A 27,995-nucleotide genomic window follows, 5' to 3' on the forward strand; every position below is an offset into this window, starting at 1 on the left:
CTAACTACTACAGCGTCTCGCAAGCAATATGCATGCGCAAGCGCATTCTAGCGCAGGCTTGACTCTAAAAAATCTCCTAGGATAGTTGGAGGAAGATATCCCTTTATGAACATCAGCTCTCCTGAACATAAGGCAGATACCCTTGCACTCAAGGCAGCCCGAAGTGCACCTTTGCATAGACAAAGAGCAGAACTGCACCATTTCTGTGAAGATATGTCTCAGTTCTGCTCTCTTCGAGTGACGCACAAAGGAACTTTGCTCGCTGTGCTGCACTGCGTCCCTTCTTTCTAAATATTGCAATTAGTGATCAGTTTACCAAAAAAGTAGCAAATCTGCACCCATAGATGTACTCCTTGAAAGGATACAAATTTACTACCTTTTTAAAATACACAATCACTGGCAATAGTAGCCTTGGAAAGCTATGCCAGATTCAGGTTTGAAGCTATGCCCCTTTTCTTTCTCAGACTCACACAATCCTTTCTCCTGCTGATTCCATTGTAACTCAGGTATGCTCTGCTCCTTCATATACTCCCCAGCACAGCATCCTGCCAAGCTCCTGGCTCCATAGCTCAGGGGTTAGAGCACTGGTCTTGTAAACCAGGGGTCGTGAGTTCAAATCTCACTGGGGCCTCACAAACATTTTGGATTTAACAACACTTTTTAGTTCATTGGGGAGTCTCACTACAAATATTCTTTTCAAGAGAGAAAAACAAAGGCGACACAGGGCAAAGCACGCAAGAAAGGGGGGCATTACACACAGTGTCAGTGGAATGACAAACACAAGACTCCTACAGGGTCATACAATTGACTTCTGTGAGTATGGGGGATGTTTAGAGTGTGACATCCCAAAATATAATTCTTGACTTGGTCGTTGGCTTTGGTGCCCCTTCAGCCACGTCCTTTCCAATGCACATGTCATTTTTTTAATATCATCCTGATTTCACTGTGAGATTTTAACTTGTTCTTTTTTTCGGGTCCGGAATTTAAGTGTACATTTAGGCCCATGTTTAAGCAGATTTTTCATCGGGTTGCATCACTTTTTCGATGCAGCATTAACACAATTAGTTTTTTGGTATTTACAAAGCCATGCACATGTTAAGAAAAAGTAACAGCACACAGCACCTTGCTCTGCCATGCTTTACTTTGCGTCAGGTAGGTGTTCCACAGGTGGTACATGGTTTTCTTGTACATCCACACATGGATTTTGATGTAAACCCATGTTTACAAAAACATACAGTCATGGTTTTGTGCCACAATGGTGCGCCTCCCCGAGGCTGGTGTAAGGAGAATAGATGTCTTTATTTCTCCATGTCACTGCCTCTTTGCATTTGGTGTGCTGCAATTAGCAGAACAGATACAAAAAGTAAACAAGTACTTGCAATACAACTGGTCTGGCATTTCTCCGAGATAGAGCTATTAGCAGTTGTAAACTCCCAACCAGACTTTTCTTGACTCATTAAATGTAAATAATGAGCGCAATCGCGCTGCTACAATTCACTCATATTGAAATCTATCGGCAAAAGTGCAATTGTCTATGTAACCGGCAAAAGTTCAATTAATTATGTAACAGGGTCGATGTCATGCAATGAGCTCGACTTCTGTCAAACGAGATCGTGCTGAGAAAAAAAGAGAAAAAGTAGTCCTCAAACCAGATGGAAAACAGCGAGCCTCCTATGTTTTCAGTACTTGGTCGCTGCGCTCAAGGAGGGCTAACCACCGGAAAAGGCATGACGTATGCATGCCTTCCACTAACGAAAGCAAGCAGATTTTAACAGGGAAGCCCACGAACCAATGAAAGACACCAACGTGAAATGGACGGGACTCCTAGCCCTTTTCTAACTACTACAGCGTCTCGCAAGCAATACGCATGCGCAAGCGCATTCTAGCGCAGGCTTGACTCTAAAAAATCTCCTAGGATAGTTGGAGGAAGATATCCCTTTATGCACATCAGCTCTCCTGAACATAAGGCAGATACCCTTGCACTGAAGGCAGCCCGAAGTGCACCTTTGCATAGACAAAGAGCAGAACTGCACCATTTCTGTGAAGATATGTCTCAGTTCTGCTCTCTTCGAGTGACGCACAAAGGAACTTTGCTCGCTGTGCTGCACTGCGTCCCTTCTTTCTAAATATTCCAATTAGTGATCAGTTTACCAAAAAAGTAGCAAATCTGCACCCATAGATGTATTCCTTGAAAGGATACAAATTTACTACCTTTTTAAAATACACAATCACTGGCAATAGTAGCCTTGGAAAGCTATGCCAGATTGAGGTTTGAAGCTATGCCCCTTTTCTTTCTCAGACTCACACAATCCTCTCTCCTGCTGATTCCATTGTAACTCAGGTATGCTCTGCTCCTTCATATAGTCCCCAGCACGGCATTCTGACAAGCTCCTGGCTCCATAGCTCAGGGGTTAGAGCACTGGTCTTGTAAACCAGGGGTCGTGAGTTCAAATATCACTGGGGCCTCACAAACATTTTGGATTTAACAACACTTTTTAGTTCATTGGGGAGCCTCACTACAAATATTCTTTTCAAGATTGAAAAACAAAGGCGACACAGGGCAAAGCACGCAAGAAAGGGGGGCATTACACACAGTGTCAGTGGAATGACAAACACAAGACTCCTACAGGGTCATACAATTGACTTGTGTGAGTATGGGGGATGTTTAGAGCGTGACATCCCAAAATATCATTCTTGACTTGGTCGTTGGCTTTGGTGCCCCTTCAGCCACGTCCTTTCCAATGCACATGTCATTTTTTAAATATCATCCTGATTTCACTGTGAGATTTTAACTTGTTCTTTTTTTCGGGTCCGGAATGTAAGTGTATATTTAGGCCCATGTTTAAACCGATTTTGCATCGGGTTGCATCACTTTTTCAATGCAGCATTAACACAATTCGTTTTTTGGTATATACAAAGCCATGCACATGTTAAGAAAAGGTAACAGCACACAGCACCTTGCTCTGCCATGCTTTACTTTGCGTCAGGTAGGTGTTCCATGGGTGGTACATGTTTTTCTCATACATCCACACATGGATTTTGATGTAAACCCATATTTACAAAAACATACAGTCATGGTTTTGTGCCACAATGTTGCGCCTACCCGAGGCTGGTGTAAGGCGAACAGATGTATTTATTTCTCCATGTCACTGCCTCTTTGCATGTGGTGTGCTACAATTTGCAGCACAGATACAAAGAGTAAACAAGCACTTGCAATACAACATGTCTGGCACTTCTCCGAGATAGAGCTATTAGCAGTTGTAAACTCCCAACCAGACTTTTCTTGGCTCATTAAATGTAAATAATGAGTGTGATCGCGCTGCTACAGTTCACTCATATTGAAACCTATCGGCAAAAGTGCAATTATCTATGTAACCGGCAAAAGTTCAATTAATTATGTAAAAGGGTTGATGTCATGCAATGAGCTCAACTTCTGTCAAACGAGATCGTGCTGTGAAAAAAAGAGAAAAAGTAGTCCACAAACCAGATGGAAAACAGAGAGCCTCCTATGTTTTCAGTACTTGGTCGCTGCGCTCAAGGAGGGCTAACCACCGGAAAAGGCATGACGTATGCATGCCTTCCACTAACGAAAGCAAGCAGATTTTAACAGGGAAGCGCACGAACCAATGAAAGACACCAACGTGAAATGGACGGGGCTCCTAGCCCTTTTCTAACTACAACAGCGTCTCGCAAGCAATACGCATGCGCAAGCGCATTCTAGCGCAGGCTTGACTCTAAAAAATCTCCTATGATAGTTGGAGGAAGATATCCCTTTATGCACATCAGCTCTCCTGAACATAAGGCAGATACCCTTGCACTCAAGGCAGCCCGAAGTGCACCTTTGCATAGACAAAGAGCAGAACTGCACCATTTCTGTGAAGATATGTCTCAGTTCTGCTCTCTTCGAGTGACGCACAAAGGAACTTTGCTCGCTGTGCTGCACTGCGTCCCTTCTTTCTAAATATTCCAATTAGTGATCAGTTTACCAAAAAAGTAGCAAATCTGCACCCATAGATGTACTCCTTGAAAGGATACAAATTTACTACCTTTTTAAAATACACAATCACTGGCAATACAGGGAGTGCAGAATTATTAGGCAAGTTGTATTTTTGAGGATTAATTTTATTATTGAACAACAACCATGTTCTCAATGAACCCAAAAAACTCATAAATATCAAAGCTGAATATTTTTGGAAGTAGTTTTTAGTTTGTTTTTAGTTTTAGCTATGTTAGGGGGATATCTGTGTGTGCAGGTGACTATTACTGTGCATAATTATTAGGCAACTTAACAAAAAACAAATATATACCCATTTCAATTATTTATTATTACCAGTGAAACCAATATAACATCTCAACATTCACAAATATACATTTCTGACATTCAAAAACAAAACAAAAACAAATCAGTGACCAATATAGCCACCTTTCTTTGCAAGGACACTCAAAAGCCTGCCATCCATGGATTCTGTCAGTGTTTTGATCTGTTCACCATCAACATTGCGTGCAGCAGCAACCACAGCCTCCCAGACACTGTTCAGAGGTGTACTGTTTTCCCTCCTTGTAAATCTCACATTTGATGATGGAGCACAGGTTCTCAATGGGGTTCAGATCAGGTGAACAAGGAGGCCATGTCATTAGATTTCCTTCTTTTATACCCTTTCTTGCCAGCCACGCTGTGGAGTACTTGGACGCGTGTGATGGAGCATTGTCCTGCATGAAAATCATGTTTTTCTTGAAGGATGCAGACTTCTTCCTGTACCGCTGCTTGAAGAAGGTGTCTTCCAGGAACTGGCAGTAGGACTGGGAGTTGAGCTTGACTCCATCCTCAACCCGAAAAGGCCCCACAAGCTCATCTTTGATGATACCAGCCCAAACCAGTACTCCACCTCCACCTTGCTGGCGTCTGAGTCGGACTGGAGCTCTCTGCCCTTTACCAATCCAGCCACGGGTCCATCCATCTGGCCCATCAAGACTCACTCTCATTTCATCAGTCCATAAAACCTTAGAAAAATCAGTCTTGAGATATTTCTTGGCCCAGTCTTGACGTTTCAGCTTGTGTGTCTTGTTCAGTGGTGGTCGTCTTTCAGCCTTTCTTACCTTGGCCATGTCTCTGAGTATTGCACACCTTGTGCTTTTGGGCACTCCAGTGATGTTGCAGCTCTGAAATATGGCCAAACTGGTGGCAAGTGGCATCGTGGCAGCTGCACGCTTGACTTTTCTCAGTTCATGGGCAGTTATTTTGCGCCTTGGTTTTTCCACACGCTTCTTGCGACCCTGTTGACTATTTTGAATGAAACGCTTGATTGTTCGATGATCACGCTTCAGAAGCTTTGCAATTTTAAGAGTGCTGCATCCCTCTGCAAGATATCTCTCTATTTTTGACTTTTCTGAGCCTGTCAAGTCCTTCTTTTGACCCATTTTGCCAAAGGAAAGGAAGTTGCCTAATAATTATGCACACCTGATATAGGGTGTTGATGTCATTAGACCACACCCCTTCTCATTACAGAGATGCACATCACCTAATATGCTTAATTGGTAGTAGGCTTTCGAGCCTATACAGCTTGGAATAAGACAACATGCATGAAGAGGATGATGTGGTCAAAATACTCATTTGCCTAATAATTCTGCACTCCCTGTAGTAGCCTTGGAAAGCTATGCCAGATTCAGGTTTGAAGCTATGCCCCTTTTCTTTCTCAGACTCACACAATCCTCTCTCCTGCTGATTCCATTGTAACTCAGGTATGCTCTGCTCCTTCATATAGTCCCCAGCACGGCATCGTGACAAGCTCCTGGCTCCATAGCTCAGGGGTTAGAGCACTGGTCTTGTAAACCAGGGGTCGTGAGTTCAAATCTCCGTGGGGCCTCACAAACATTTTGGATTTAACAACACTTTTTAGTTCATTGGGGAGCCTCACTACAAATATTATTTTCAAGATAGAAAAACAAAGGCGACACAGGGCAAAGCACGCAAGAAAGGGGGGCATTACACACAGTGTCAGTGGAATGACAAACACAAGACTCCTACAGGGTCATACAATTGACTTGTGTGAGTATGGGGGATGTTTAGAGCGTGACATCCCAAAATATCCTTCTTGACTTGGTCGTTGGCTTTGGTGACCCTTCAGCCACGTCCTTTCCAATGCACATGTCATTTTTTTAATATCATCCTGATTTCACTGTGAGATTTTAACTTGTTCTTTTTTTCGGGTCCGGAATGTAAGAGTATATTTAGGCCCATGTTTAAACCGATTTTGCATCGGGTTGCATCACTTTTTCAATGGAGCATTAACACAATTCGTTTTTTGGTATTTACAAAGCCATGCACATGTTAAGAAAAAGTAACAGCACACAGCACCTTGCTCTGCCATGCTTTACTTTGCGTCAGGTAGGTGTTCCACAGGTGGTACATGGTTTTCTTGTACATCCACACATGGATTTTGATGTAAACCCATGTTTACAAAAACATACAGTCATATTTTTGTGCCACAATGGTGCGCCTCCCCGAGGCTGGTGTAAGTAGAACAGATGTCTTTATTTCTCCATGTTACTGCCTCTTTGCATGTGGTGTGCTGCAATTTGCAGAACAGATACAAAGAGTAAACAAGCACTTGCAATACAAATGGTCTGGCATTTCTCCAAGATAGAGCTATTAGCAGTTGTAAACTCCCAACCAGACTTTTCTTGACTCATTAAATGTAAATAATGAGCGCAATCGCGCTGCTACAGTTCACTCATATTGAAACCTATCGGCAAAAATGCAATTATCTATGTAACCGGCAAAAGTTCAATTAATTATGTAACAGGGTCGATGTCATGCAATGAGCTCGACTTCTGTCAAACGAGATCGTGCTGTGAAAAAAAGAGAAAAATTAGTCCACAAACCAGATGGAAAACAGTGAGCCTCCTATGTTTTCAGTACTTGGTCGCTGCGCTCAAGGAGGGCTAACCACCGGAAAAGGCATGACGTATGCATGCCTTCCACTAACGAAAGCAAGCAGATTTTAACAGGGAAGCCCACAAACCAATGAAAGACACCAACGTGAAATGGACGGGGCTCCTAGCCCTTTTCTAACTACTACAGCGTCTCGCAAGCAATACGCATGCGCAAGCGCATTCTAGCGCAGGCTTGACTCTAAAAAATCTCCTAGGATAGTTGGAGGAAGATATCCCTTTATGCACATCAGCTCTCCTGAACATAAGGCAGATACCCTTGCACTCAAGGCAGCCCGAAGTGCACCTTTGCATAGACAAAGAGCAGAACTGCACCATTTCTGTGAAGATATGTCTCAGTTCTGCTCTCTTCGAGTGACGCACAAAGGAACTTTGCTCGCTGTGCTGCACTGCGTCCCTTCTTTCTAAATATTCCAATTAGTGATCAGTTTACCAAAAAAGTAGCAAATCTGCACCCATAGATGTACTCCTTGAAAGGATACAAATTTACTACCTTTTTAAAATACACAATCACTGGCAATAGTAGCCTTGGAAAGCTATGCCAGATTGAGGTTTGAAGCTATGCCCCTTTTCTTTCTCAGACTCACACAATCCTCTCTCCTGCTGATTCCATTGTGACTCAGGTGTGCTCTGCTCCTTCATATAGTCCCCAGCAAGGCATCTTGACCAGCTCCTGGCTCCATAGCTCAGGGGTTAGAGCACTGGTCTTGTAAACCAGCGGTAGTGAGTTCAAATCTCACTGGGGCCTCACAAACTTTTGTGATTTAACAACACTTTTTAGTTCATTGGAGAGCCTCACTACAAATATTCTTTTCAAGATAGAAAAACAAAGGCGACACAGGGCAAAGCACGCAAGAACGGGGGGCATTACACACAGTGTCAGTGGAATGACAAACACAAGACTCCTACAGGGTCATACAATTGACTTGTGTGAGTATGGGGGATGTTTAGAATGTGACATCCCAAAATATCATTCTTGACTTGGTCGTTGGCTTTGGTGCCCCTTCAGCCACGTCCTTTCCAATGCACATGTCATTTTTTTAATATCATCCTGATTTCACTGTGAGATTTTAACTTGTTCTTTTTTTCGGGTCCGGAATGTAAGTGTATATTTAGGCCCATGTTTAAACCGATTTTGCATCGGGTTGCATCACTTTTTCAATGCAGCATTAACACAATTCGTTTTTTGGTATATACAAAGCCATGCACATGTTAAGAAAAGGTAACAGCACACAGCACCTTGCTCTGCCATGCTTTACTTTGCGTCAGGTAGGTGTTCCACGGGTGGTACATGTTTTTCTCATACATCCACACATGGATTTTGATGTAAACCCATATTTACAAAAACATACAGTCATGGTTTTGTGCCACAATGTTGCGCCTACCCGAGGCTGGTGTAAGGCGAACAGATGTATTTATTTCTCCATGTCACTGCCTCTTTGCATGTGGTGTGCTACAATTTGCAGCACAGATACAAAGAGTAAACAAGCACTTGCAATACAACATGTCTGGCACTTCTCCGAGATAGAGCTATTAGCAGTTGTAAACTCCCAACCAGACTTTTCTTGGCTCATTAAATGTAAATAATGAGTGTGATCGCGCTGCTACAGTTCACTCATATTGAAACCTATCGGCAAAAGTGCAGTTATCTATGTAACCGGCAAAAGTTCAATTAATTATGTAAAAGGGTTGATGTCATGCAATGAGCTCAACTTCTGTCAAACGAGATCGTGCTGTGAAAAAAAGAGAAAAAGTAGTCCACAAACCAGATGGAAAACAGAGAGCCTCCTATGTTTTCAGTACTTGGTCGCTGCGCTCAAGGAGGGCTAACCACCGGAAAAGGCATGACGTATGCATGCCTTCCACTAACGAAAGCAAGCAGATTTTAACAGGGAAGCGCACGAACCAATGAAAGACACCAACGTGAAATGGACGGGGCTCCTAGCCCTTTTCTAACTACAACAGCGTCTCGCAAGCAATACGCATGCGCAAGCGCATTCTAGCGCAGGCTTGACTCTAAAAAATCTCCTATGATAGTTGTAGGAAGATATCCCTTTATGCACATCAGCTCTCCTGAACATAAGGCAGATACCCTTGCACTCAAGGCAGCCCAAAGTGCACCTTTGCATAGACAAAGAGCAGAACTGCACCATTTCTGTGAAGATATGTCTCAGTTCTGCTCTCTTCGAGTGACGCACAAAGGAACTTTGCTCGCTGTGCTGCACTGCGTCCCTTCTTTCTAAATATTCCAATTAGTGATCAGTTTACCAAAAAAGTAGCAAATCTGCACCCATAGATGTACTCCTTGAAAGGATACAAATTTACTACCTTTTTAAAATACACAATCACTGGCAATAGTAGCCTTGGAAAGCTATGCCAGATTCAGGTTTGAAGCTATGCCCCTTTTCTTTCTCAGACTCACACAATCCTCTCTCCTGCTGATTCCATTGTACCTCAGGTATGCTCTGCTCCTTCATATAGTCCCCAGCACGGCAGCGTGACAAGCTCCTGGCTACATAGCTCAGGGGTTAGAGCACTGGTCTTGTAAACCAGGGGTCGTGAGTTCAAATCTCCGTGGGGCCTCACAAACATTTTGGATTTAACAACACTTTTTAGTTCATTGGGGAGCCTCACTACAAATATTATTTTCAAGATAGAAAAACAAAGGCGACACAGGGCAAAGCACGCAAGAAAGGGGGGCATTACACACAGTGTCAGTGGAATGACAAACACAAGACTCCTACAGGGTCATACAATTGACTTGTGTGAGTATGGGGGATGTTTAGAGCGTGACATCCCAAAATATCCTTCTTGACTTGGTCGTTGGCTTTGGTGACCCTTCAGCCACGTCCTTTCCAATGCACATGTCATTTTTTTAATATCATCCTGATTTCACTGTGAGATTTTAACTTGTTCTTTTTTTCGGGTCCGGAATGTAAGAGTATATTTAGGCCCATGTTTAAACCGATTTTGCATCGGGTTGCATCACTTTTTCAATGGAGCATTAACACAATTCGATTTTTGGTATTTACAAAGCCATGCACATGTTAAGAAAAAGTAACAGCACACAGCACCTTGCTCTGCCATGCTTTACTTTGCGTCAGGTAGGTGTTCCACAGGTGGTACATGGTTTTCTTGTACATCCACACATGGATTTTGATGTAAACCCATGTTTACAAAAACATACAGTCATATTTTTGTGCCACAATGGTGCGCCTCCCCGAGGCTGGTGTAAGTAGAACAGATGTCTTTATTTCTCCATGTTACTGCCTCTTTGCATGTGGTGTGCTGCAATTTGCAGAACAGATACAAAGAGTAAACAAGCACTTGCAATACAAATGGTCTGGCATTTCTCCAAGATAGAGCTATTAGCAGTTGTAAACTCCCAACCAGACTTTTCTTGACTCATTAAATGTAAATAATGAGCGCAATCGCGCTGCTACAGTTCACTCATATTGAAACCTATCGGCAAAAATGCAATTATCTATGTAACCGCCAAAAGTTCAATTAATTATGTAACAGGGTCGATGTCATGCAATGAGCTCGACTTCTGTCAAACGAGATCGTGCTGTGAAAAAAAGAGAAAAAGTAGTCCACAAACCAGATGGAAAACAGTGAGCCTCCTATGTTTTCAGTACTTGGTCGCTGCGCTCAAGGAGGGCTAACCACCGGAAAAGGCATGACGTATGCATGCCTTCCACTAACGAAAGCAAGCAGATTTTAACAGGGAAGCCCACAAACCAATGAAAGACACCAACGTGAAATGGACAGGGCTCCTAGCCCTTTTCTAACTACTACAGCGTCTCGCAAGCAATACGCATGCGCAAGCGCATTCTAGCGCAGGCTTGACTCTAAAAAATCTCCTAGGATAGTTGGAGGAAGATATCCCTTTATGCACATCAGCTCTCCTGAACATAAGGCAGATACCCTTGCACTCAAGGCAGCCCGAAGTGCACCTTTGCATAGACAAAGAGCAGAACTGCACCATTTCTGTGAAGATATGTCTCAATTCTGCTCTCTTCGAGTGACGCACAAAGGAACTTTGCTCGCTGTGCTGCACTGCGTCCCTTCTTTCTAAATATTGCAATTAGTGATCAGTTTACCAAAAAAGTAGCAAATCTGCACCCATAGATGTACTCCTTGAAAGGATACAAATTTACTACCTTTTTAAAATACACAATCACTGGCAATAGTAGCCTTGGAAAGCTATGCCAGATTCAGGTTTGAAGCTATGCCCCTTTTCTTTCTCAGACTCACACAATCCTTTCTCCAGCTGATTCCATGGTAACTCAGGTATGCTCTGCTCCTTCATATACTCCCCAGCACAGCATCCTGACAAGCTCCTGGCTCCATAGCTCCGGGGTTAGAGCACTGGTCTTGTAAACCAGGGGTCGTGAGTTCAAATCTCACTGGGGCCTCACAAACATTTTGGATTTAACAACACTTTTTAGTTCATTGGGGAGTCTCACTACAAATATTCTTTTCAAGAGAGAAAAACAAAGGCGACACAGGGCAAAGCACGCAAGAAAGGGGGGCATTACACACAGTGTCAGTGGAATGACAAACACAAGACTCCTACAGGGTCATACAATTGACTTGTGTGAGTATGGGGGATGTTTAGAGTGTGACATCCCAAAATATCATTCTTGACTTGGTCGTTGGCTTTGGTGCCCCTTCAGCCACGTCCTTTCCAATGCACATGTCATTTTTTTAATATCATCCTGATTTCACTGTGAGATTTTAACTTGATCTTTTTTTCGGGTCCGGAATTTAAGTGTACATTTAGGCCCATGTTTAAGCAGATTTTTCACCGGGTTGCATCACTTTTTCGATGCAGCATTAACACAATTAGTTTTTTGGTATTTACAAAGCCATGCACATGTTAAGAAAAAGTAACAGCACACAGCACCTTGCTCTGCCATGCTTTACTTTGCGTCAGGTAGGTGTTCCACAGGTGGTACATGGTTTTCTTGTACATCCACACATGGATTTTGATGTAAACCCATGTTTACAAAAACATACAGTCATGGTTTTGTGCCACAATGGTGCGCCTCCCCGAGGCTGGTGTAAGGAGAACAGATGTCTTTATTTCTCCATGTTACTGCCTCTTTGCATGTGGTGTGCTGCAATTTGCAGAACAGATACAAGGAGTAAACAAGCACTTGCAATACAACTGGTCTGGCATTTCTCCGAGATAGAGCTATTAGCAGTTGTAAACTCCCAACCAGACTTTTCTTGACTCATTAAATGTAAATAATGAGCGCAATCGCGCTGCTACAGTTCACTCATATTGAAACCTATCGGCAAAAGTGCAATTATCTATGTAACCGGCAAAAGTTCAATTAAATATGAAACAGGGTCGATGTTATGCAATGAGCTCGACTTCTGTCAAACGAGATCGTGCTGTGAAAAAAAGAGAAAAAGTAGTCCACAAACCAGATGGAAAACAGCGAGCCTCCTATGTTTTCAGTACTTGGTCGCTGCGCTCAAGGAGGGCTAACCACCGGAAAAGGCATGACGTATGCATGCCTTCCACTAACGAAAGCAAGCAGATTTTAACAGGGAAGCCCACGAACCAATGAAAGACACCAACGTGAAATGGACGGGGCTCCTAGCCCTTTTCTAACTACAACAGCGGCTCGCAAGCAATACGCATGCGCAAGCGCATTCTAGCGCAGGCTTGACTCTAAAAAATCTCCTATGATAGTTGGAGGAAGATATCCCTTTATGCACATCAGCTCTCCGGAACATAAGGCAGATACCCTTGCACTCAAAGCAGCCTGAATTGCACCTTTGCATAGACAAAGAGCAGAACTGCACCATTTCTGTGAAGATATGTCTCAGTTCTGCTCTCTTCGAGTGACGCACAAAGGAACTTTGCTCGCTGTGCTGCACTGCGTCCCTTCTTTCTAAATATTCCAATTAGTGATCAGTTTACCAAAAGTAGCAAATCTGCACCCATAGATGTACTCCTTGAAAGGATACAAATTTACTACCTTTTTAAAATACGCAATCACTGGCAATAGTAGCCTTGGAAAGCTATGCCAGATTCAGGTTTGAAGCTATGCCCCTGTTCTTTCTCAGACTCACACAATCCTCTCTGCTGCTGATTCCATTGTAACTCAGGTATGCTCTGCTCCTTCATATAGTCCCCAGCACGGCATTCTGACAAGCTCCTGGCTCCATAGCTCAGGGGTTAGAGCACTGGTCTTGTAAACCAGGGGTCGTGAGTTCAAACCTCACTGGGGCCTCACAAACATTTTGGATTTAACAACACTTTTTAGTTCATTGGGGAGCCTCACTACAAATATTCTTTTCAAGATGGAAAAACAAAGGCGACACAGGGCAAAGCACGCAAGAAAGGGGGGCATTACACACAGTGTCAGTGGAATGACAAACACAAGACTCCTACAGGGTCATACAATTGACTTGTGTGAGTATGGGGGATGTTTAGAGCGTGACATCCCAAAATATCATTCTTGACTTGGTCGTTGGCTTTGGTGCCCCTTCAGCCACGTCCTTTCCAATGCACATGTCATTTTTTTAATATCATCCTGATTTCACTGTGAGATTTTAACTTGTTCTTTTTTTCGGGTCCGGAATGTAAGTGTATATTTAGGCCCATGTTTAAACCGATTTTGCATCGGGTTGCATCACTTTTTCAATGCAGCATTAACACAATTCGTTTTTTGGTATATACAAAGCCATGCACATGTTAAGAAAAGGTAACAGCACACAGCACCTTGCTCTGCCATGCTTTACTTTGCGTCAGGTAGGTGTTCCACGGGTGGTACATGTTTTTCTCATACATCCACACATGGATTTTGATGTAAACCCATATTTACAAAAACATACAGTCATGGTTTTGTGCCACAATGTTGCGCCTACCCGAGGCTGGTGTAAGGCGAACAGATGTCTTTATTTCTCCATGTCACTGCCTCTTTGCATGTGGTGTGCTACAATTTGCAGCACAGATACAAAGAGTAAACAAGCACTTGCAATACAACATGTCTGGCACTTCTCCGAGATAGAGCTATTAGCAGTTGTAAACTCCCAACCAGACTTTTCTTGGCTCATTAAATGTAAATAATGAGTGTGATCGCGCTGCTACAGTTCACTCATATTGAAACCTATCGGCAAAAGTGCAATTATCTATGTAACCAGCAAAAGTTCAATTAATTATGTAAAAGGGTTGATGTCATGCAATGAGCTCAACTTCTGTCAAACGAGATCGTGCTGTGAAAAAAAGAGAAAAAGTAGTCCACAAACCAGATGGAAAACAGAGAGCCTCCTATGTTTTCAGTACTTGGTCGCTGCGCTCAAGGAGGGCTAACCACCGGAAAAGGCATGACGTATGCATGCCTTCCACTAACGAAAGCAAGCAGATTTTAACAGGGAAGCCCACGAACCAATGAAAGACACCAACGTGAAATGGACGGGGCTCCTAGCCCTTTTCTAACTACAACAGCGTCTCGCAAGCAATACGCATGCGCAAGCGCATTCTAGCGCAGGCTTGACTCTAAAAAATCTCCTATGATAGTTGGAGGAAGATATCCCTTTATGCACATCAGCTCTCCTGAACATAAGGCAGATACCCTTGCACTCAAGGCAGCCCGAAGTGCACCTTTGCATAGACAAAGAGCAGAACTGCACCATTTCTGTGAAGATATGTCTCAGTTCTGCTCTCTTCGAGTGACGCACAAAGGAACTTTGCTCGCTGTGCTGCACTGCGTCCCTTCTTTCTAAATATTCCAATTAGTGATCAGTTTACCAAAAAAGTAGCAAATCTGCACCCATAGATGTACTCCTTGAAAGGATACAAATTTACTACCTTTTTAAAATACACAATCACTGGCAATAGTAGCCTTGGAAAGCTATGCCAGATTGAGGTTTGAAGCTATGCCCCTTTTCTTTCTCAGACTCACACAATCCTCTCTCCTGCTGATTCCATTGTAACTCAGGTATGCTCTGCTCCTTCATATAGTCTCCAGCACGGCAACCTAACAAGCTCCTGGCACCATACCTCAGGGGTTAGAGCACTGGTCTTGTAAACCAGGGGTCGTGAGTTCAAATCTCACTGCGGCCTCACAAACATTTGGGATTTAACAACACTATTTAGTTCATTGGGGAGCCTCACTACAAATATTCTTTTCAAGATAGAAAAACAAAGGCGACACAGGGCAAAGCACGCAAGAAAGGGGGGCATTACACACAGTGTCAGTGGAATGACAAACACAAGACTCCTACAGGGTCATACAATTGACTTGTGTGAGTATGGGGGATGTTTAGAGCGTGACATCCCAAAATATCATTCTTGACTTGGTCGTTGGCTTTGGTGCCCCTTCAGCCACGTCCTTTCCAATGCACATGTCATTTTTTTAATATCATCCTGATTTCACTGTGAGATTTTAACTTGTTCTTTTTTTCGGGTCCGGAATGTAAGTGTATATTTAGGCCCATGTTTAAACCGATTTTGCATCGGGTTGCATCACTTTTTCAATGCAGCATTAACACAATTCGTTTTTTGGTATATACAAAGCCATGCACATGTTAAGAAAAGGTAACAGCACACAGCACCTTGCTCTGCCATGCTTTACTTTGCGTCAGGTAGGTGTTCCACAGGTGGTACATGGTTTTCTTGTACATCCACACATGGATTTTGATGTAAACCCATGTTTACAAAAACATACAGTCATATTTTTGTGCCACAATGGTGCGCCTCCCCGAGGCTGGTGTAAGGAGAACAGATGTCTTTATTTCTCCATGTTACTGCCTCTTTGCATGTGGTGTGCTGCAATTTGCAGAACAGATACAAAGAGTAAACAAGCACTTGCAATACAACTGGTCTGGCATTTCTCCGAGATAGAGCTATTAGCAGTTGTAAACTCCCAACCAGACTTTTCTTGACTCATTAAATGTAAATAATGAGCGCAATCGCGCTGCTACAGTTCACTCATATTGAAACCTATCGGCAAAAGTGCAATTATCTATGTAACCGGCAAAAGTTCAATTAATTATGTAACAGGGTCGATGTCATGCAATGAGCTCGACTTCTGTCAAACGAGATCGTGCTGTGAAAAAAAAGAGAAAAAGTAGTCCACAAACCAGATGGAAAACAGTGAGCCTCCTATGTTTTCAGTACTTGGTCGCTGCGCTCAAGGAGGGCTAACCACCGGAAAAGGCATGACGTATGCATGCCTTCCACTAACGAAAGCAAGCAGATTTTAACAGGGAAGCCCACGAACCAATGAAAGACACCAACGTGAAATGGACGGGGCTCCTAGCCCTTTTCTAACTACAACAGCGTCTCGCAAGCAATACGCATGCGCAAGCGAATTCTAGTTCAGGCTTGACTCTAAAAAATCTCCTATGATAGTTGGAGGAAGATATCCCTTTATGCACATCAGCTCTCCTGAACATAAGGCAGATACCCTTGCACTCAAGGCAGCCCGAAGTGCACCTTTGCATAGACAAAGAGCAGAACTGCACCATTTCTGTGAAGATATGTCTCAGTTCTGCTCTCTTCGAGTGACGCACAAAGTAACTTTGCTCGCTGTGCTGCACTGCGTCCCTTCTTTCTAAATATTCCAATTAGTGATCAGTTTACCAAAAAAGTAGCAAATCTGCACCCATAGATGTACTCCTTGAAAGGATACAAATTTACTACCTTTTTAAAATACACAATCACTGGCAATAGTAGCCTTGGAAAGCTATGCCAGATTCAGGTTTGAAGCTATGCCCCTATTCTTTCTCAGACTCACACAATCCTCTCTCCTGCTGTTTCTATTGTAACTCAGCTATGCTCTGCTCCTTCATATAGTCCCCAGCACGGCATGCTGACAAGCTTCTGGCTCCATAGCTCAGGGGTTAGAGCACTGGTCTTGTAAACCAGGGGTCGTGAGTTCAAATCTCACTGGGGCCTCACAAACATTTTGGATTTAACAACACTTTTTAGTTCATTGGGGAGCCTCACTACAAATATTCTTTTCAAGATAGAAAAACAAAGGCGACACAGGGCAAAGCACGCAAGAACGGGGGGCATTACACACAGTGTCAGTGGTATGACAAACACAAGACTCCTACAGGGTCATACAATTGACTTGTGTGAGTATGGGGGATGTTTAGAATGTGACATCCCAAAATATCATTCTTGACTTGGTCGTTGGCTTTGGTGCCCCTTCAGCCACGTCCTTTCCAATGCACATGTCATTTTTTTAATATAATCCTGATTTCACTGTGAGATTTTAACTTGTTCTTTTTTTCGGGTCCGGGATTTAAGTGTACATTTAGGCCCATGTTTAAACAGATTTTTCATCGGGTTGCATCACTTTTTCGATGCAGCATTAACACAATTCGTTTTTTGGTATTTACAAAGCCATGCACATGTTAAGAAAAAGTAACAGCACACAGCACCTTGCTCTGCCATGCTTTACTTTGCGTCAGGTAGGTGTTCCACAGGTGGTACATGGTTTTCTTGTACATCCACACATGGATTTTGATGTAAACCCATGATTACAAAAACATACAGTCATGGTTTTGTGCCACAATGGTGCGCCTCCCCGAGGCTGGTGTAAGGAGAACAGATGTCTTTATTTCTCCATGTCACTGCCTCTTTGCATGTGGTGTGCTGCAATTAGCAGAACAGATTCAAAGAGTTAACAAGTACTTGCAATACAACTGGTCTGGCATTTCTCCGAGATAGAGCTATTAGCAGTTGTAAACTCCCAACCAGACTTTTCTTGACTCATTAAATGTAAATAATGAGCGCAATCGCGCTGCTACAGTTCACTCATATTGAAACCTATCGGCAAAAGTGCAATTATCTATGTAACCGGCAAAAGTTCAATTAATTATGTAACAGGGTCGATGTCATGCAATGAGCTCGACTTCTGTCAAACGAGATCGTGCTGTGAAAAAAAGAGAAAAAGTAGTCCACAAACCAGATGGAAAACAGCGAGCCTCCTATGTTTTCAGTACTTGGTCGCTGCGCTCAAGGAGGGCTAACCACCGGAAAAGGCATGACGTATGCATGCCTTCCACTAACGAAAGCAAGCAGATTTTAACAGGGAAGCCCACGAACCAATGAAAGACACCAACGTGAAATGGACGGGACTCCTAGCCCTTTTCTAACTACTACAGCGTCTCGCAAGCAATACGCATGCGCAAGCGCATTCTAGCGCAGGCTTGACTTTAAAAAATCTCCTATGATAGTTGGAGGAAGATATCCCTTTATGCACATCAGCTCTCCTGAACATAAGGCAGATACCCTTGCACTCAAGGCAGCCCGAAGTGCACCTTTGCATAGACAAAGAGCAGAACTGCACCATTTCCATGAAGATATGTCTCAGTTCTGCTCTCTTCGAGTGACGCACAAAGGAACTTTGGTCGCTGTGCTGCACTGCGTCCCTTCTTTCTAAATATTCCAATTAGTGATCAGTTTACCAAAAAAGTAGCAAATCTGCACCCATAGATGTATTCCTTGAAAGGATACAAATTTACTACCTTTTTAAAATACACAATCACTGGCAATAGTAGCCTTGGAAAGCTATGCCAGATTGAGGTTTGAAGCTATGCCCCTTTTCTTTCTCAGACTCACACAATCCTCTCTCCTGCTGATTCCATTGTAACTCAGGTATGCTCTGCTCCTTCATATAGTCCCCAGCACGGCATCCTGACAAGCTCCTGGCTCCATAGCTCAGGGGTTAGAGCACTGGTCTTGTAAACCAGCGGTCGTGAGTTCAAATCTCACTGGGGCCTCACAAACATTTTGGATTTAACAACACTTTTTAGTTCATTGGGGAGCCTCACTACAAATATTCTTTTCAAGATAGAAAAACAAAGGCGACACAGGGCAAAGCACGCAAGAAAGGGGGGCATTACACACAGTGTCAGTGGAATGACAAACACAAGACTCCTACAGGGTCATACAATTGACTTGTGTGAGTATGGGGGATGTTTAGAGCGTGACATCCCAAAATATCATTCTTGACTTGGTCGTTGGCTTTGGTGCCCCTTCAGCCACGTCCTTTCCAATGCACATGTCATTTTTTTAATATCATCCTGATTTCACTGTGAGATTTTAACTTGTTCTTTTTTTCGGTTCCGGAATGTAAGTGTATATTTAGGCCCATGTTTAAACCGATTTTGCATCGGGTTGCATCACTTTTTCAATGCAGCATTAACACAATTCGTTTTTTGGTATATACAAAGCCATGCACATGTTAAGAAAAGGTAACAGCACACAGCACCTTGCTCTGCCATGCTTTACTTTGCGTCAGGTAGGTGTTCCACGGGTGGTACATGTTTTTCTCATACATCCACACATGGATTTTGATGTAAACCCATATTTACAAAAACATACAGTCATGGTTTTGTGCCACAATGTTGTGCCTACCCGAGGCTGGTGTAAGGCGAACAGATGTCTTTATTTCTCCATGTCACTGCCTCTTTGCATGTGGTGTGCTACAATTTGCAGCACAGATACAAAGAGTAAACAAGCACTTGCAATACAACATGTCTGGCACTTCTCCGAGATAGAGCTATTAGCAGTTGTAAACTCCCAACCAGACTTTTCTTGGCACATTAAATGTAAATAATGAGTGTGATCGCGCTGCTACAGTTCACTCATATTGAAACCTATCGGCAAAAGTGCAATTATCTATGTAACCGGCAAAAGTTCAATTAATTATGTAAAAGGGTTGATGTCATGCAATGAGCTCAACTTCTGTCAAACGAGATCGTGCTGTGAAAAAAAGAGAAAAAGTAGTCCACAAACCAGATGGAAAACAGAGAGCCTCCTATGTTTTCAGTACTTGGTCGCTGCGCTCAAGGAGGGCTAACCACCGGAAAAGGCATGACGTATGCATGCCTTCCACTAACGAAAGCAAGCAGATTTTAACAGGGAAGCCCACGAACCAATGAAAGACACCAACGTGAAATGGACGGGGCTCCTAGCCCTTTTCTAACTACAACAGCGTCTCGCAAGCAATACGCATGCGCAAGCGCATTCTAGCGCAGGCTTGACTCTAAAAAATCTCCTATGATAGTTGGAGGAAGATATCCCTTTATGCACATCAGCTCTCCTGAACATAAGGCAGATACCCTTGCACTCAAGGCAGCCCGAAGTGCACCTTTGCATAGACAAAGAGCAGAACTGCACCATTTCTGTGAAGATATGTCTCAGTTCTGCTCTCTTCGAGTGACGCACAAAGGAACTTTGCTCGCTGTGCTGCACTGCATCCCTTCTTTCTAAATATTCCAATTAGTGATCAGTTTACCAAAAAAGTAGCAAATCTGCACCCATAGATGTACTCCTTGAAAGGATACAAATTTACTACCTTTTTAAAATACACAATCACTGGCAATAGTAGCCTTGGAAAGCTATGCCAGATTGAGGTTTGAAGCTATGCCCCTTTTCTTTCTCAGACTCACAGAATCCTCTCTCCTGCTGATTCCATTGTAACTCAGGTATGCTCTGCTCCTTCATATAGTCCCCAGCACGGCATCCTGCCAAGCTCCTGGCTCCATAGCTCAGGGGTTAGAGCACTGGTCTTGTAAACCAGGGGTCGTGAGTTCAAATCTCACTGGGGCCTCACAAACATTTGGGATTTAACAACACTTTTTAGTTCATTGGGGAGCCTCACTACAAATATTCTTTTCAAGATAGAAAAACAAAGGCGACACAGGGCAAAGCACGCAAGAAAGGGGGGCATTACACACAGTGTCAGTGGAATGACAAACACAAGACTCCTACAGGGTCATACAATTGACTTGTGTGAGTATGGGGGATGTTTAGAGCGTGACATCCCAAAATATCATTCTTGACTTGGTCGTTGGCTTTGGTGCTCCTTCAGCCACGTCCTTTCCAATGCACATGTCATTTTTTTAATATCATCCTGATTTCACTGTGAGATTTTAACTTGTTCTTTTTTTCGGGTCCGGAATGTAAGTGTATATTTAGGCCTATGTTTAAACAGATTTTTCATCAGGTTGCATCACTTTTTCAATGCAGCATTAACACAATTCGTTTTTTGGTATATACAAAGCCATGCACATGTTAAGAAAAGGTAACAGCACACAGCACCTTGCTCTGCCATGCTTTACTTTGCGTCAGGTAGGTGTTCCACAGGTGGTACATGGTTTTCTTGAACATCCACACATGGATTTTGATGTAAACCCATGTTTATAAAAACATACAGTCATATTTTTGTGCCACAATGGTGCGCCTCCCCGAGGCTGGTGTAAGGAGAACAGATGTCTTTATTTCTCCATGTTACTGCCTCTTTGCATGTGGTGTGCTGCAATTTGCAGAACAGATACAAAGAGTAAACAAGCACTTGCAATACAACTGGTCTGGCATTTCTCCGAGAAAGAGCTATTAGCAGTTGTAAACTCCCAACCAGACTTTTCTTGACTCATTAAATGTAAATAATGAGCGCAATCGCGCTGCTACAGTTCACTCATATTGAAACCTATCGGCAAAAGTGCAATTATCTATGTAACCGGCAAAAGTTCAATTAATTATGTAACAGGGTCGATGTCATGCAATGAGCTCGACTTCTGTCAAACGAGATCGTGCTGTGAAAAAAAGAGAAAAAGTAGTCCACAAACCAGATGGAAAACAGCGAGCCTCCTATGTTTTCAGTACTTGGTCGCTGCGCTCAAGGAGGGCTAACCACCGGAAAAGGCATGACGTATGCATGCCTTCCACTAATGAAAGCAAGAAGATTTTAACAGGGAAGCCCACGAACCAATGAAAGACACCAACGTGAAATGGACGGGGCTCCTAGCCCTTTTCTAACTACTACAGCGTCTCGCAAGCAATACGCATGCGCAAGCGCATTCTTGCGCAGGCTTGACTCTAAAAAATCTCCTAGGATAGTTGGAGGAAGATATCCCTTTATGAACATCAGCTCTCCTGAACATAAGGCAGATACCCTTGCACTCAAGGCAGCCCGAAGTGCACCTTTGCATAGACAAAGAGCAGAACTGCACCATTTCTGTGAAGATATGTCTCAGTTCTGCTCTCTTCGAGTGACGCACAAAGGAACTTTGCTCGCTGTGCTGCACTGCGTCCCTTCTTTCTAAATATTGCAATTAGTGATCAGTTTACCAAAAAAGTAGCAAATCTGCACCCATAGATGTACTCCTTGAAAGGATACAAATTTACTACCTTTTTAAAATACACAATCACTGGCAATAGTAGCCTTGGAAAGCTATGCCAGATTGAGGTTTGAAGCTATGCCCCTTTTCTTTCTCAGACTCACACAATCCTTTCTCCTGCTGATTCCATGGTAACTCAGGTATGCTCTGCTCCTTCATATACTCCCCAGCACAGCATCCTGACAAGCTCCTGGCTCCATAGCTCAGGGGTTAGAGCACTGGTCTTGTAAACCAGGGGTTGTGAGTTCAAATCTCACTGGGGCCTCACAAACATTTTGGATTTAACAACACTTTTTAGTTCATTGGGGAGTCTCACTACAAATATTCTTTTCAAGAGAGAAAAACAAAGGCGACACAGGGGAAAGCACGCAAGAAAGGGGGGCATTACACACAGTGTCAGTGGAATGACAAACACAAGACTCCTACAGGGTCATACAATTGACTTGTGTGAGTATGGGGGATGTTTAGAGCGTGACATCCCAAAATATCATTCTTGACTTGGTCGTTGGCTTTGGTGCCCCTTCAGCCACGTCCTTTCCAATGCACATGTCATTTTTTTAATATCATCCTGATTTCACTGTGAGATTTTAACTTGTTCTTTTTTTCGGGTCCGGAATGTAAGTGTATATTTAGGCCCATGTTTAAACCGATTTTGCATCGGGTTGCATCACTTTTTCAATGCAGCATTAACACAATTCGTTTTTTGGTATATACAAAGCCATGCACATGTTAAGAAAAGGTAACAGCACACAGCACCTTGCTCTGCCATGTTTACTTTGCGTCAGGTAGGTGTTCCACAGGTGGTACATGGTTTTCTTGTACATCCACACATGGATTTTGATGTAAACCCATGTTTATAAAAACATACAGTCATATTTTTGTGCCACAATGGTGCGCCTCCCTGAGGCTGGTGTAAGGAGAACAGATGTCTTTATTTCTCCATGTTACTGCCTCTTTGCATGTGGTGTGCTGCAATTTGCAGAACAGATACAAAGAGTAAACAAGCACTTGCAATACAACTGGTCTGGCATTTCTCCGAGATAGAGCTATTAGCAGTTGTAAACTCCCAACCAGACTTTTCTTGACTCATTAAATGTAAATAATGAGCGCAATCGCGCTGCTACAGTTCACTCATATTGAAACCTATCGGCAAAAGTGCAATTATCTATGTAACCGGCAAAAGTTCAATTAATTATGTAACAGGGTCGATGTCATGCAATGAGCTCGACTTCTGTCAAACGAGATCGTGCTGTGAAAAAAAGAGAAAAAGTAGTCCACAAACCAGATGGAAAACAGCGAGCCTCCTATGTTTTCAGTACTTGGTCGCTGCGCTCAAGGAGGGCTAACCACCGGAAAAGGCATAACGTATGCATGCCTTCCACTAACGAAAGCAAGCAGATTTTAACAGGGAAGCCCACGAACCAATGAAAAACACACCAACGTGAAATGGACGGGACTCCTAGCCCTTTTCTAACTACTACAGCGTCTCGCAAGCAATACGCATGCGCAAGCGCATTCTAGCGCAGGCTTGACTCTAAAAAATCTCCTATGATAGTTGGAGGAAGATATCCCTTTATGCACATCAGCTCTCCTGAACATAAGGCAGATACCCTTGCACTCAAGGCAGCCCGAAGTGCACCTTTGCATAGACAAAGAGCAGAACTGCACCATTTCTGTGAAGATATGTCTCAGTTCTGCTCTCTTCGAGTGACGCACAAAGGAACTTTGCTCGCTGTGCTGCACTGCGTCCCTTCTTTCTAAATATTCCAATTAGTGATCAGTTTACCAAAAAAGTAGCAAATCTGCACCCATAGATGTATTCCTTGAAAGGATACAAATTTACTACCTTTTTAAAATACACAATCACTGGCAATAGTAGCCTTGGAAAGGTATGCCAGATTCAGGTTTGAAGCTATGCCCCTTTTCTTTCTCAGACTCACACAATCCTCTCTCCTGCTGATTCCATTGTAACTCAGGTATGCTCTACTCCTTCATATAGTCCCCAGCACGGCATCCTGACAAGCTCCTGGCTCCATAGCTCAGGGGTTAGAGCACTGGTCTTGTAAACCAGGGGTCGTGAGTTCAAATCTCTGGGGCCTCACAAACATTTTGGATTTAACAACACTTTTTAGTTCATTGGGGAGCCTCACTACAAATATTATTTTCAAGATAGAAAAACAAAGGCGACACAGGGCAAAGCACGCAAGAAAGGGGGGCATTACACACAGTGTCAGTGGAATGACAAACACACGACTCCTACAGGGTCATACAATTGACTTGTGTGAGTATGGGGGATGTTTAGAGCGTGACATCCCAAAATATCATTCTTGACTTGGTCGTTGGTTTGGTGCCCCTTCAGCCACGTCCTTTCCAATGCACATGTCATTTTTTTAATATCATCCTGATTTCACTGTGAGATTTTAACTTGTTCTTTTTTTCGGGTCCGGAATGTAAGTGTATATTTAGGCCCATGTTTAAACCGATTTTGCATCGGGTTGCATCACTTTTTCAATGCAGCATTAACACAATTCGTTTTTTGGTATATACAAAGCCATGCACATGTTAAGAAAAGGTAACAGCACACAGCACCTTGCTCTGCCATGCTTTACTTTGCGTCAGGTAGGTGTTCCACGGGTGGTACATGTTTTTCTCATACATCCACACATGGATTTTGATGTAAACCCATATTTACAAAAACATACAGTCATGGTTTTGTGCCACAATGTTGCGCCTACCCGAGGCTGGTGTAAGGCGAACAGATGTCTTTATTTCTCCATGTCACTGCCTCTTTGCATGTGGTGTGCTACAATTTTCAGCACAGATACAAAGAGTAAACAAGCACTTGCAATACAACATGTCTGGCACTTCTCCGAGATAGAGCTATTAGCAGTTGTAAACTCCCAACCAGACTTTTCTTGGCTCATTAAATGTAAATAATGAGTGTGATCGCGCTGCTACAGTTCACTCATATTGAAACCTATCGGCAAAAGTGCAATTATCTATGTAACCGGCAAAAGTTCAATTAATTATGTAAAAGGGTTGATGTCATGCAATGAGCTCAACTTCTGTCAAACGAGATCGTGCTGTGAAAAAAAGAGAAAAAGTAGTCCACAAACCAGATGGAAAACAGGTAGCCTCCTATGTTTTCAGTACTTGGTCGCTGCACTCAAGGAGGGCTAACCACCGGAAAAGGCATGACGTATGCATGCCTTCCACTAACGAAAGCAAGCAGATTTTAACAGGGAAGCCCACGAACCAATGAAAGACACCAACGTGAAATGGACGGGGCTCCTAGCCCTTTTCTAACTACAACAGCGTCTCGCAAGCAATACGCATGCGCAAGCGCATTCTAGCGCAGGCTTGACTCTAAAAAATCTCCTATGATAGTTGGAGGAAGATATCCCTTTATGCACATCACCTCTCCTGAACATAAGGCAGATACCCTTGCACTCAAGGCAGCCCGAAGTGCACCTTTGCATAGACAAAGAGCAGAACTGCACCATTTCTGTGAAGATATGTCTCAGTTCTGCTCTCTTCGAGTGACGCACAAAGGAACTTTGCTCGCTGTGCTGCACTGCGTCCCTTCTTTCTAAATATTCCAATTAGTGATCAGTTTACCAAAAAAGTAGCAAATCTGCACCCATAGATGTACTCCTTGAAAGGATACAAATTTACTACCTTTTTAAAATACACAATCACTGGCAATAGTAGCCTTGGAAAGCTATGCCAGATTGAGGTTTGAAGCTATGCCCCTTTTCTTTCTCAGACTCACACAATCCTCTCTCCTGCTGATTCCATTGTAACTCAGGTATGCTCTGCTCCTTCATATAGTCTCCAGCACGGCATCCTGACAAGCTCCTGGCACCATACCTCAGGGGTTAGAGCACTGGTCTTGTAAACCAGGGGTCGTGAGTTCAAATCTCACTGGGGCCTCACAATCATTTGGGATTTAACAACACTTTTTAGTTCATTGGGCAGCCTCACTACAAATATTCTTTTCAAGATAGAAAAACAAAGGCGACACAGGGCAAAGCACGCAAGAAAGGGGGGCATTACACACAGTGTCAGTGGAATGACAAACACAAGACTCCTACAGGGTCATACAATTGACTTGTGTGAGTATGGGGGATGTTTAGAGCGTGACATCCCAAAATATCATTCTTGACTTGGTCGTTGGCTTTGGTGCCCCTTCAGCCACGTCCTTTCCAATGCACATGTCATTTTTTTAATATCATCCTGATTTCACTGTGAGATTTTAACTTGTTCTTTTTTTCGGGTCCGGAATGTAAGTGTATATTTAGGCCCATGTTTAAACAGATTTTTCATCAGGTTGCATCACTTTTTCAATGCAGCATTAACACAATTTGTTTTTTGGTATATACAAAGCCATGCACATGTTAAGAAAAGGTAACAGCACACAGCACCTTGCTCTGCCATGCTTTACTTTGCGTCAGGTAGGTGTTCCACAGGTGGTACATGGTTTTCTTGTACATCCACACATGGATTTTGATGTAAACCCATGTTTATAAAAACATACAGTCATATTTTTGTGCCACAATGGTGCGCCTCCCCGAGGCTGTTGTAAGGAGAACAGATGTCTTTATTTCTCCATGTTACTGCCTCTTTGCATGTGGTGTGCTGCAATTTGCAGAACAGATACAAAGAGTAAACAAGCACTTGCAATACAACTGGTCTGGCATTTCTCCGAGATAGAGCTATTAGCAGTTGTAAACTCCCAACCAGACTTTTCTTGACTCATTAAATGTAAATAATGAGCGCAATCGCGCTGCTACAGTTCACTCATATTGAAACCTATCGGCAAAAGTGCAATTATCTATGTAACCGGCAAAAGTTCAATTAATTATGTAACAGGGTCGATGTCATGCAATGAGCTCGACTTCTGTCAAACGAGATCGTGCTGTGAAAAAAAGAGAAAAAGTAGTCCACAAACCAGATGGAAAACAGTGAGCCTCCTATGTTTTCAGTACTTGGTCGCTGCGCTCAAGGAGGGCTAACCACCGGAAAAGGCATGACGTATGCATGCCTTCCACTAACGAAAGCAAGCAGATTTTAACAGGGAAGCCCACGAACCAATGAAAGACACCAACGTGAAATGGACGGGGCTCCTAGCCCTTTTCTAACTACAACAGCGTCTCGCAAGCAATACGCATGCGCAAGCGCATTCTAGCGCAGGCTTGACTCTAAAAAATCTCCTATGATAGTTGGAGGAAGATATCCCTTTATGCACATCAGCTCTCCTGAACATAAGGCAGATACCCTTGCACTCAAGGCAGCCCGAAGTGCACCTTTGCATAGACAAAGAGCAGAACTGCACCATTTCTGTGAAGATATGTCTCAGTTCTGCTCTCTTCGAGTGACGCACAAAGGAACTTTGCTCGCTGTGCTGCACTGCGTCCCTTCTTTCTAAATATTCCAATTAGTGATCAGTTTACCAAAAAAGTAGCAAATCTGCACCCATAGATGTATTCCTTGAAAGGATACAAATTTACTACCTTTTTAAAATACACAATCACTGGCAATAGTAGCCTTGGAAAGCTATGCCAGATTGAGGTTTGAAGCTATGCCCCTTTTCTTTCTCAGACTCACACAATCCTCTCTCCTGCTGATTCCATTGTAACTCAGGTATGCTCTGCTCCTTCATATAGTCCCCAGCACGGCATCCTGCCAAGCTCCTGGCTCCATAGCTCAGGGGTTAGAGCACTGGTCGTGTAAACCAGGGGTTGTGAGTTCAAATCTCACTGGGCTCTCACAAAAATTTTGGATTTAACAACACTTTTTAGTTCATTGGGGAGCCTCACTACAAATATTCTTTTCAAGATAGAAAAACAAAGGCGACACAGGGCAAAGCACGCAAGAAAGGG

At 43.1% G+C, this 27,995-nt stretch overlaps 14 non-coding genes across 14 annotated transcripts; all 14 read left to right on the top strand.

The window, feature by feature from the left end:
- Positions 1-558: 558 nt before the first annotated feature.
- Positions 559-631, top strand: TRNAT-UGU (transfer RNA threonine (anticodon UGU)). Its single transcript has one exon. It is a non-coding gene; the product is annotated as a tRNA-Thr (tRNA).
- A 1,762-nt stretch (positions 632-2,393) lies between these two features.
- TRNAT-UGU (transfer RNA threonine (anticodon UGU)) lies at positions 2,394-2,466 on the top strand. Its single transcript has one exon. It is a non-coding gene; the product is annotated as a tRNA-Thr (tRNA).
- A 3,325-nt stretch (positions 2,467-5,791) lies between these two features.
- TRNAT-UGU (transfer RNA threonine (anticodon UGU)) lies at positions 5,792-5,864 on the top strand. The gene has a single exon. It is a non-coding gene; the product is annotated as a tRNA-Thr (tRNA).
- A 1,762-nt stretch (positions 5,865-7,626) lies between these two features.
- On the top strand, positions 7,627-7,699 carry TRNAT-UGU (transfer RNA threonine (anticodon UGU)). The gene has a single exon. It is a non-coding gene; the product is annotated as a tRNA-Thr (tRNA).
- A 1,762-nt stretch (positions 7,700-9,461) lies between these two features.
- TRNAT-UGU (transfer RNA threonine (anticodon UGU)) lies at positions 9,462-9,534 on the top strand. Its single transcript has one exon. It is a non-coding gene; the product is annotated as a tRNA-Thr (tRNA).
- Positions 9,535-11,296: 1,762 nt separating this feature from the next.
- TRNAT-UGU (transfer RNA threonine (anticodon UGU)) lies at positions 11,297-11,369 on the top strand. Its single transcript has one exon. It is a non-coding gene; the product is annotated as a tRNA-Thr (tRNA).
- A 1,760-nt stretch (positions 11,370-13,129) lies between these two features.
- TRNAT-UGU (transfer RNA threonine (anticodon UGU)) lies at positions 13,130-13,202 on the top strand. Its single transcript has one exon. It is a non-coding gene; the product is annotated as a tRNA-Thr (tRNA).
- Positions 13,203-16,800: 3,598 nt separating this feature from the next.
- TRNAT-UGU (transfer RNA threonine (anticodon UGU)) lies at positions 16,801-16,873 on the top strand. Its single transcript has one exon. It is a non-coding gene; the product is annotated as a tRNA-Thr (tRNA).
- Positions 16,874-18,635: 1,762 nt separating this feature from the next.
- Positions 18,636-18,708, top strand: TRNAT-UGU (transfer RNA threonine (anticodon UGU)). The gene has a single exon. It is a non-coding gene; the product is annotated as a tRNA-Thr (tRNA).
- A 1,762-nt stretch (positions 18,709-20,470) lies between these two features.
- On the top strand, positions 20,471-20,543 carry TRNAT-UGU (transfer RNA threonine (anticodon UGU)). Its single transcript has one exon. It is a non-coding gene; the product is annotated as a tRNA-Thr (tRNA).
- Positions 20,544-22,305: 1,762 nt separating this feature from the next.
- TRNAT-UGU (transfer RNA threonine (anticodon UGU)) lies at positions 22,306-22,378 on the top strand. The gene has a single exon. It is a non-coding gene; the product is annotated as a tRNA-Thr (tRNA).
- Positions 22,379-24,141: 1,763 nt separating this feature from the next.
- Positions 24,142-24,212, top strand: TRNAT-UGU (transfer RNA threonine (anticodon UGU)). Its single transcript has one exon. It is a non-coding gene; the product is annotated as a tRNA-Thr (tRNA).
- A 1,761-nt stretch (positions 24,213-25,973) lies between these two features.
- Positions 25,974-26,046, top strand: TRNAT-UGU (transfer RNA threonine (anticodon UGU)). Its single transcript has one exon. It is a non-coding gene; the product is annotated as a tRNA-Thr (tRNA).
- A 1,762-nt stretch (positions 26,047-27,808) lies between these two features.
- On the top strand, positions 27,809-27,881 carry TRNAT-UGU (transfer RNA threonine (anticodon UGU)). The gene has a single exon. It is a non-coding gene; the product is annotated as a tRNA-Thr (tRNA).
- Positions 27,882-27,995: the final 114 nt, after the last annotated feature.

Source organism: Pleurodeles waltl, unplaced genomic scaffold, assembly GCF_031143425.1.
Source record: "Pleurodeles waltl isolate 20211129_DDA unplaced genomic scaffold, aPleWal1.hap1.20221129 scaffold_39, whole genome shotgun sequence".
NCBI lineage: Eukaryota > Metazoa > Chordata > Amphibia > Caudata > Salamandridae > Pleurodeles > Pleurodeles waltl.